Source organism: Odocoileus virginianus, chromosome 10, assembly GCF_023699985.2.
Source record: "Odocoileus virginianus isolate 20LAN1187 ecotype Illinois chromosome 10, Ovbor_1.2, whole genome shotgun sequence".
NCBI classification, from domain to species: domain Eukaryota; kingdom Metazoa; phylum Chordata; class Mammalia; order Artiodactyla; family Cervidae; genus Odocoileus; species Odocoileus virginianus.
In genome coordinates this window covers 68,990,351-68,999,273 of record NC_069683.1, presented here as the reverse complement: position 1 = coordinate 68,999,273, position 8,923 = coordinate 68,990,351, and positions in this window count along the sequence as shown.

Below are 8,923 nucleotides of genomic sequence, written 5' to 3'. Positions count from 1 at the left end.
TGGAAACTTAGCCACTAGACCACCAGGAATGTCTCTTACTTTTTCAACAATACAATGCTGTGATGTCTAGATAAAGTATATAGTATTGTTTTATTACACAGATGGCAAAACTGAATAACAACTCAACTAAATGTATTATCCAAGGTTGCAATGTTTAAAAAGGCAAATACATCAGTTTAATGGTGGTTCTCATTTTAAGAAAACATTTCCAAACCATCCCTAATATATGTCAACTTTCCAAAATATCGTTTGGAAAGTATATAGTGTAACAAAAACACAGCATCCATCTATGCTTAAGACTGAAAATGCGTATAAGAACATACCTAAACACAAGCTGCCTGCGCTCACTTGTGTTTTTCTCTGCCACTCATCCAAAACCATAGGTTCACTATGTTTTCCTTTCCCTCTGTCATCATAAGAAGGAATTTTCCAGATAGTGGCTACTCTCGCAGTCTGAGCCCTGGAGTGGATGAGAGCCTCTGTCAGGCTGTAATTGATCTGCTCAGGCACACTGCTTTTAATGGCATTCTTGATGGTTCAGTGGGTAAATTACCTGCCTGCGATGCAGGAGATATAGGAAACTCAGGTTTGATCCCTGGACTGTCAACATTCCCGTGGAGAAGGAAATGGCAACCCACTCCAGTATTCTTGCCTAGAGAATTCCAGGGACAGAGAAGCCTAGCAGGCTACCATCCATGGGGTCACAATGAGTCAGACATGACCGAGTGAGCCCCGAACAGCACACAGCACACTGCTTTAGGATCTAAGGGATACGGCACGTGCTACGTAGTTCTGCACTGTGGGGCCTCTTGAAAACACCAAAGTTCTCCTGGGCTTTACTGAAGCTCCAAACCAGGAAGTCCTATTTTATCATCCAATATCTACTGTTTTCTTTTTCATTTTTTTTCTTATTGGAATATAGTTGATTTACAATGTCATGATAGTTTCAGGTGTATAGCAAAGGAAACCATTTATGCATAAAAACATATCCATGCGTTTTTAGATTCTTTTCCCATATAGTCCATTACAAAGTACTGAGTAGAATTCCCTGTGCTAACGGTAGGTCATTATTAGTTATCTATTTTATACATGGTAGTGTGTGTATGAGAACCTCAAACTCCCAATTTATCTCTCTCGCTCTTACCCCCTGGTAACCATAGGCTTGTTTTCTACATCTATAATTCTATTTCTGTTTTGTAGATAAGTTCATTTGTAGCCCTTTCTTAGATTCCACACATAGGTAATATCCTATAATATTTGCCATTCTCTGTCTGACTTACTTCACTCAGTATGACGATCTCTCAGTATGAATCAGTGAGTTCATCCATGTTGCTGCAAAGTCATTATTTCTTTCTTTTTTATGGCTGAGTAATGTTCCATATGTACCACATCTTGATCCATTCCTCTGTTGATGGACATTTAGGTTGCTTCCATGTTCTGGCTATTGTAAATAGTGCTGCATTAATATTGGTGTGCATCTATTTTTTTGAACTATGAGAAGGTCAGTTTTCATTCCAGTCCCAAAGAAAAGCAATGCAAAAGAATGCTCAAACTACCACACGATTGCACTCATCTCACACGCTGGTAAAGTAATGCTCAAAAATCTCCAGCCCAGGCTTCAGCAATATGTGAAACGTGAACTTCCAGATGTTCAAGCTGGTTTTAGAAAAGGGCGGAGGAACCAGAGATCAAATTGTCAACATCCGCTGGATCATCAAAAAAGCAAGAGAGTTCCAGAAAAATATCTATTTCTGCTTTATTGACTATGCCAAAGCCTTTGACAGTGTGGATCACAATAAACTGTGGGAAATTCTGAAAGAGATGGGAATACCAGACCACCTGACCTGCCTCTTGAGAAACCTATATGCAGGTCAGGAAGCAACAGTTAGAACTGGGCATGGAACAACAGACTGGTTCCAAATAGGAAAAGGAGTATGTCAAGGCTATATATTGTCACCTTGCTTATTTAACTTATATGCAGAGTACATCATGAGAAACGCTGGGCTGGAAGAAGCACAAGCTGGAATTAAGATTTCTGGGAGAAATATCAATAACCTCAGATATGCAGATAACAGTACCCTTATGGCAGAAAGTGAAGAGGAACTAAAAAGCCTCTTGATGAAAGTGAAAGAGGAGAGTGAAAAAGTTGGCTTAAAGCTCAACATTCAGAAAACTAAGATCATGGCATCTGGTCCCATCACTTCATGAGAAATAGATGGGGAAATAGTGGAAACAGTGTCAGACTTTATTTTTCTGGGCCCCAAAATCACTGCAGATGGTGATTGCAGCCATGAAATTAAAAGATGCTTACTCCTTGGAAGAAAAGTTATGACCAAACCTAGACAGCATATTAAAAAGCAGAGACATTACTTTGCCAACAAAGGTCCGTCTAGTCAAGGCTATGGTTTTTCCAGTGATCATGTATGGATGTGAGAGTTGGATTGTGAACAAAGCTGAGTGCCGAAGAATCAATGCTTTTGAAGTGTGGTGTTGGAGAAGACTCTTGAGAGTCCCTTGGTCTGCAAGGAGATCCAACCAGTCCATCCTAAAGGAGATCAGTCCTGGATGTTCATTGGAAGGACGGATGTTGAAGCTGAAACTCCAATACTTTGGCCACCTCATGTGAAGAGCTGACTCATTGGAAAAGACCCTGATGCTGGGAGGGATTGGGGGCAGGAGAAGGGGACAACAGAGGATGAGATGGCTGGATGGCATCACTGACTCGATGGACATGAGTTTGGGTAAACTCTGAGAGTTGGTGATGGACAGGGAGGCCTGGTGTGCTGCGATTCATGGGGTCGCAAAGAGTTGGACACGACTGAGCAACTGAACTGAACTGAACTGATGGTTTTCTCTGGATATATGACCAGGAGTGGGATTGCAGGGTCAGCTGGCAGCTCTATTTTTAGGTTTTTAAAGGAACATCCATACTGTTTTCCATAGTGACTGCACCAATTTATATTTCCACCAATAGTGTCCTTTTTTCCATACCCTCTCCAGTATTTATTGTTTGTAGATTTTTTTTAATAATGGCCTTTCTGACTGGTGTGAAGTGGTACCTCATTGTAGCTTTTATTTGCACTTTTATAACAATTTGAGCATCCTTTCATGTTTGTTGGCCATCTGTATGTCTTTGGAGAAATGTCAGGTTTTTAAATCTTCCACTCATAGTTCTATTGGATTGTTTGTTTTTTATGTTTAGCTGCATAAGCTGCTTTCAGATTTTGGAGATTAATTCCATGTTGCTTGCTTCATTTGCAAATATTTTCTCCCGTTCTGAGGTTTGTATTTTCATTTTGTTTTGGTTTTCTTTAATGTGTAAAAAGTGTTAAGTTTAATTAGGTCCCATTTGCTAATTTTTTTTTTTTAATTTTCATTACTCTAGGTGGTGGATCAAAAAAGATATCTTGTTGTGATTTATGTCAAAGAGTATTCTGCCTATGATTTCCCCTAAGAGTTTTGTAATATCCATTCTTACATTTAGGTCTTTAATCCATTTTTAGTTTATTTCTGTGTATGGCGTGAGGGAGCACTCTAATTTCATTCATGTAAGTGTAGAAGTTCAGTTTTTCCAATAAGTACTACTTACTGAAGAGACTATGTTTTCTCCATTGTATATCCTTGCCTCCTTCATCCTAAACTCAGTGACTGTGGGTGCTTGGGTTTGTCTCTGAACTTTCTATCCCATCCAGTTGATCTATATTTCTGTGTTTGTGCTAGCACCATACTGTTCTTTTGTTTTTGTTTTTTTAGCTATGAAGCATGTGGGATCTTAGTTTCCCATGGGTGGCATGGGGTCAATTCATGCCACCTGCAGTGGAAGCATGGAGCCCTAACCACTGGACCACCAAGGAAGCCCCAGTACCATACTGTTTTTATGACTATAGTTTTATGGTATAGTCTGAAGTCAGGGAGCTTGATTCTTCCAGCTCCATTTTTATTAAGATTGCTTTGGCTATTTGTGACCTTTTGTGTTTTCATATAAATTATGAAAATTTTCTGTTCTAGTTCTGTGAAAAATGCCATTGGTAATTTGACAGGGATTGCATTGAATCTGTAGATTGCTTTGGATACTATAGTCATTTTCACAATATTGATTCTTCTAACCCAAGGATATGGTTTATCTCTCCATCTGTTTGTGTCATCTTTGATGTCTTTCATCAGTACCTTTCAGTTTTCTGAGCATGGTCTTTTTGCCTCCTTAGGTAGGTTTATTCCTGGGTATTTTATTCTTTTTGATGTGATGATAAATGGGCTTGTTTTCTTGATTTTTCTTTTTGATCTTTCGTTGTTAGTGTATAGGAATGCAAAAAACCCTCTGTGTATTAATTTTGTATCTTGCAACTTTACCAAATTCATTGATGAGCTCTATTAGATTTTAGTACCGTCTTTAGGATTTTCTGTGTGTGGCATGCATGGCATATGCAAACAGCAACAGTTTTACTTCTTCTCCCATTTGGATTCCTTTTATTTCTTTTTCTTTTCTGATTGCCATGGCTAGGACTGCCAAAGCTATGCTGAATAATAGTGGTGAGAGTGGATATCCTTATCTAGTTTCTGATTTAGAGGAAATGCTTTGTTTTTCACCATTAAGAATATTTGCTGTCGGTTTCTCATATATGGCCTTTATTATGTTGAGGTATGTTCCTTCTATGTTCACTCCTGGAGAGATTTTATCATCAGTGCATGCTGAATTTTGTTGATTAGCTTTTTCAGCATCTATTGAGATGATCATATGGTTTTTAATCTTTAATTTGTTAATATGGTGTATCACATGGGTTGATTCGAGTATATAGAAGAATCCTTGCATCCCTGTGGTATATTTTATTCGATCATTGTGTATGATCCTTGTAATATATTGTTGGGTTGTTTTTGAGTATTTGGTTGAGATTTTTGCACCTATGTCTGTCAGTGACATTGTCTGTAGTGTCGTCACTTTTGTGGTATCGTTGGTTTTGTTAGCAGGGTGATGGTGGCCTTGCAGATGAGTCTGTGAGGGTTCCCCCCTCTGCAGTTTTTGGGAGAGTCTGAGAAGGATAGGTGTTAGCTCTTCTTAAATGTGTGATAGACTTCTCCTGTGAAGTCATCTGGTCCTGACTTTTGTTTGTTGGAAAATTTTTCATTTTGTTTTGTTTTGGTGAAACAAGTAAACTGTTTATTAGGAGGGAAAAGAGTATGAGTGAATAGACACACAGGCGGACTCGGAGAAAGACTGTTGGAAGATTTTTAATCAGTTTCAATTTAAGTACTTGTGTCTGTTCATATTTTCTATTTCTTCCTGGTTCAGTCTTGGAAGGTTGTACCTTTCTAAGAATTTACCTATTTCTTCTAGGTTGTCCATTTTATTGGTGTATAGTTATTTGTAGTAGTCCTTTGTATTTCTGGGGTGTCTTATAGCTTCTCCTTTTTAATTTCTAGTTTTATTGATTTGAGTCCTCTCCCATTCTTTCTTAATGATTTTGGCTAAAGGTTTATCAATTTTGATTTTAGAACCTCAGAGAACCAGCTTTTTGTTTCATTGATCTTTGCTATTGTTTCTTCATCTCTATGGGACTTCCCTGTGGCTCAGATGGTAAAGCGTCTGCCTACAATGTTGGAGGCCTGGGTTCGATCCCTGGGTTGGGAAGATCCCCTGGAGAAGGAAATGGCAACCCACTCCAATATTCTTGCCTGGAAAAGTCCATGGACAGAGGAACCTGGTAGGCTACAGTCCATGGGGTCGCAAAGAGTCAGACATGACTGAGCAACTTCACTTCACTTCACTTCACTTCATCTCTATATCATTCATTTTTGCTCTGATCTCTATGACTTCTTTCCTTTTACTAACTTTGGGTTTTGTTTTTTCGTCTGTCTCTAGCTGCTTTAGGTTTAATGATAGGTTGTTTATTTGAGATTTTTTTGGTTTCTTGAGGTAAGATTGTATTGCTATAAACTTCCCACTTAGAACTTTTTTTGTTACATCCCATAGGTTTTGGCTTGCGATGTTTTCATTGTCACTTGCCTCTCTATTGTTTTCTTAGAGGTTGTTTTTTATTGTTGATGATGCTGTCATGTTTCATTTTTATGGGATCTTAGTTCCTTGAGGCAAGGATTGAACCCATGCCAGAGACTGAGCAGTGTTAAGTGACAAGTCCTAACCACTGGACCACCAGGAAAGTCCCATAGTTTTCTTTTCTGGGTTTATACATACAAAAATATTTCATAAAATTTTACTCATAAAGTTGTTTTGAAAGAATAAATGCTAATGTATGGAAAGGAAAGTATTTGTATAGAACCAGGACCACAATAAAATGATAGCTCACAAATCACTTAATTTCTATATTGCTTATTTTTCTGGCAAGTTGAAATGCCTTATTTGAAATAAGTGTTAAGAAAAAAATAGACTATGTACAGGATATATGATATATAACACATTTTGGGACACTATTTTTAGCTGCTTTGATATAGATGCAGCTATTTAAAGAGATTTTTTTTCATGGCTTCATTCTATAACCCCAAAAGCTAAGGGATGAATTTATAACCAGGATGTCAAATACATCAAAGCTATGGCTCAGTCTCAGTCCTTTTTCCTGCTGCACTATTTGGCATAAATATATGCCCTCTGTCTTTATATATGGATAGTATTCAGTAACTTTTTTTCTCTATAGCCTTCTATGTAACAGTAGAATATGATGAAAGATAAAAGAAGCTGTGTCTTGCCTAAAGTCACTTAGTGTCTTCTTTGGCTCTCAAACCAGAAAACATGAGTTCCTGTTTAAGGTAAATGCCTCAATGCACCCTTTCCTTCTCATTGACTTTTGTTTGTAAAACAAGCATAGTATACAACAAAGAACGATATACTGTCATAGTTTGTATATCCATTCCAGGTGCCTTCTTAATGAAAAATAATGTATATCTGTATATTGGTGAATAGCAAAAAAGATAAAAATTACATAACTAGGCAATTCTATACCACTCACAGACAGTGATGCTATCAGTATGCTCCATCTGTTAAGTGTAATTGGAGTAAAGGAATACTCCATTTGAGAATGGAGGTATAGTGGTGGTATTAGGTACTGATCAGGGAAAGCAGTGAAGAAAATGGTCTAAGTGATTCCCAGGGAAATCACCTTCCCTTTAATATTACTGACAAGCATAGATTATTGACCCTATTTGTTCATAAGTTTCTCTTAAATGCAAATAGGCTACTATTTTCCTCCTCCAAACTGTAAGCTTCATAAATGCAGGACTCATGCCTGCCTTTTATATCCCTAAATCCAACAATTCTTGGGTTAAGTGATCACTTATTGTTTGAGTAACTGACTGAATGAGTTGATACTATTCATGGACCTAGACTTGTGTCTTTTCTCAGAGAATTCTATAGATGCAGGCAGTCTCCTTTCCAGTCACTACATTCTGCTGAATCTCTAGAATCTCCAAGAATGAAAGGACTTTCTTCCCTACATAGGGAAGTGGTTCTCTATCATCTAGTGACATGTAAACTCAGAAACAGTTGTCTTTCCCCACTGTCATGCAATAAACGACAGAGAAGGGACACAAACCACAACAAACATCCCTATTTATGCCTCTATGTGCCTGATGAGGCACACACTTTTAAATGTACATTTCAATGAGTTTTAACAAGTATATATACCACCACCTCAATGAAGACATAGAATATGACAATTACCTAAAAAGTCCCCTTGGAATTCTGCTCACTGTTATGTGGCAGACTGGATGGGAGGGGAGTTTGGGGGAGAATAGGTACATATATATGTATGGTTGAGTCCCTTTGCTGTCTGCCTGAAACTATCACAACATTTTTAATTGGTTATACTCTAATTAAAATAAAAAGTTAAAAAAAATCCCCCTGTGCCTCTTTGCAGTCAGGTTTTCCACCTCCATCACCACCCCAACCCAGTTCCCAAGCATCACTGATACCTGTCCTACACATAATTTTGATTGTTCTAGAATTTTCTGAAATATCAGCTAATGTTCACTTTTCCAATTGTCCCATATATTGGGACAAATATGGGACAAAATATTGTTTATGTCATTTGAATAAAGACTCAAGTAAGAACCACATGTGAAAAATGATTAATCTGTTTTTATTTATTTATTTTCACTTATTTTTATTAGTTGGAGGCTAATTACTTTACAATATTGTAGTGGTTTTTGCCATACATTGACATGAATCAGCCATGGATTTACATGTGTTCCCCATCCCAATCCCCCCTCCCCCCATTGATCTGTTTTTAAAATATCTTTTACAATTTCCTTTTTTCTCCCTCACTCTAATGCTTTGCTGTTGAATCTGTCATTTTCTTGTACATCTTCTGATAGTCTAGATTTTGCTGATCACACTGAGTTTTAACATGTTTCTCTGTCCTCTACTTACAAGTAGTATTTCTTTATAGAAACTTGATTTTGTTCCAATTTGGGTTCAAAAATAACATTCTTTTGGTTCCAGTGACAGAGAACTTAATTGCATAAGCAAAGAAGTGAGATTTATTTGATCAAGTATCTGAAAATTCTAGGGTACAGCACAGACTCATATCATAAAATGTCTTCTTGATTTTTCTTTCTGCTTGATTCAGATCTCTTCTGAGTTTTGGCTTCATACTCTACCTCCTCTCAGGTTCAAGTCCATAGGAAATAAAGTTGCTTCCCGACGCTTCAGTTTCAGGTCTTTGGCACTGATTGGCCTGCCTAGAATCACATGTCCATTCTGAACCAATTAATGGCATCCTGCAGAGTATTAGTGGTTTCCTAAGACATTTTGGAGGGGATTGCCATCAGCATTAAGGCAGGATGGAAGCTTCGTGAAAAAAATCGGGATAGCTTTGACAACTAAAGGCGGTCAACGTCTCAGGAACCCCCAACTTCTCCATGGGAAGAGGCCTCACAGAAAAACCCGGCCAGGCAGAGAGGAGCCACGCCCCTC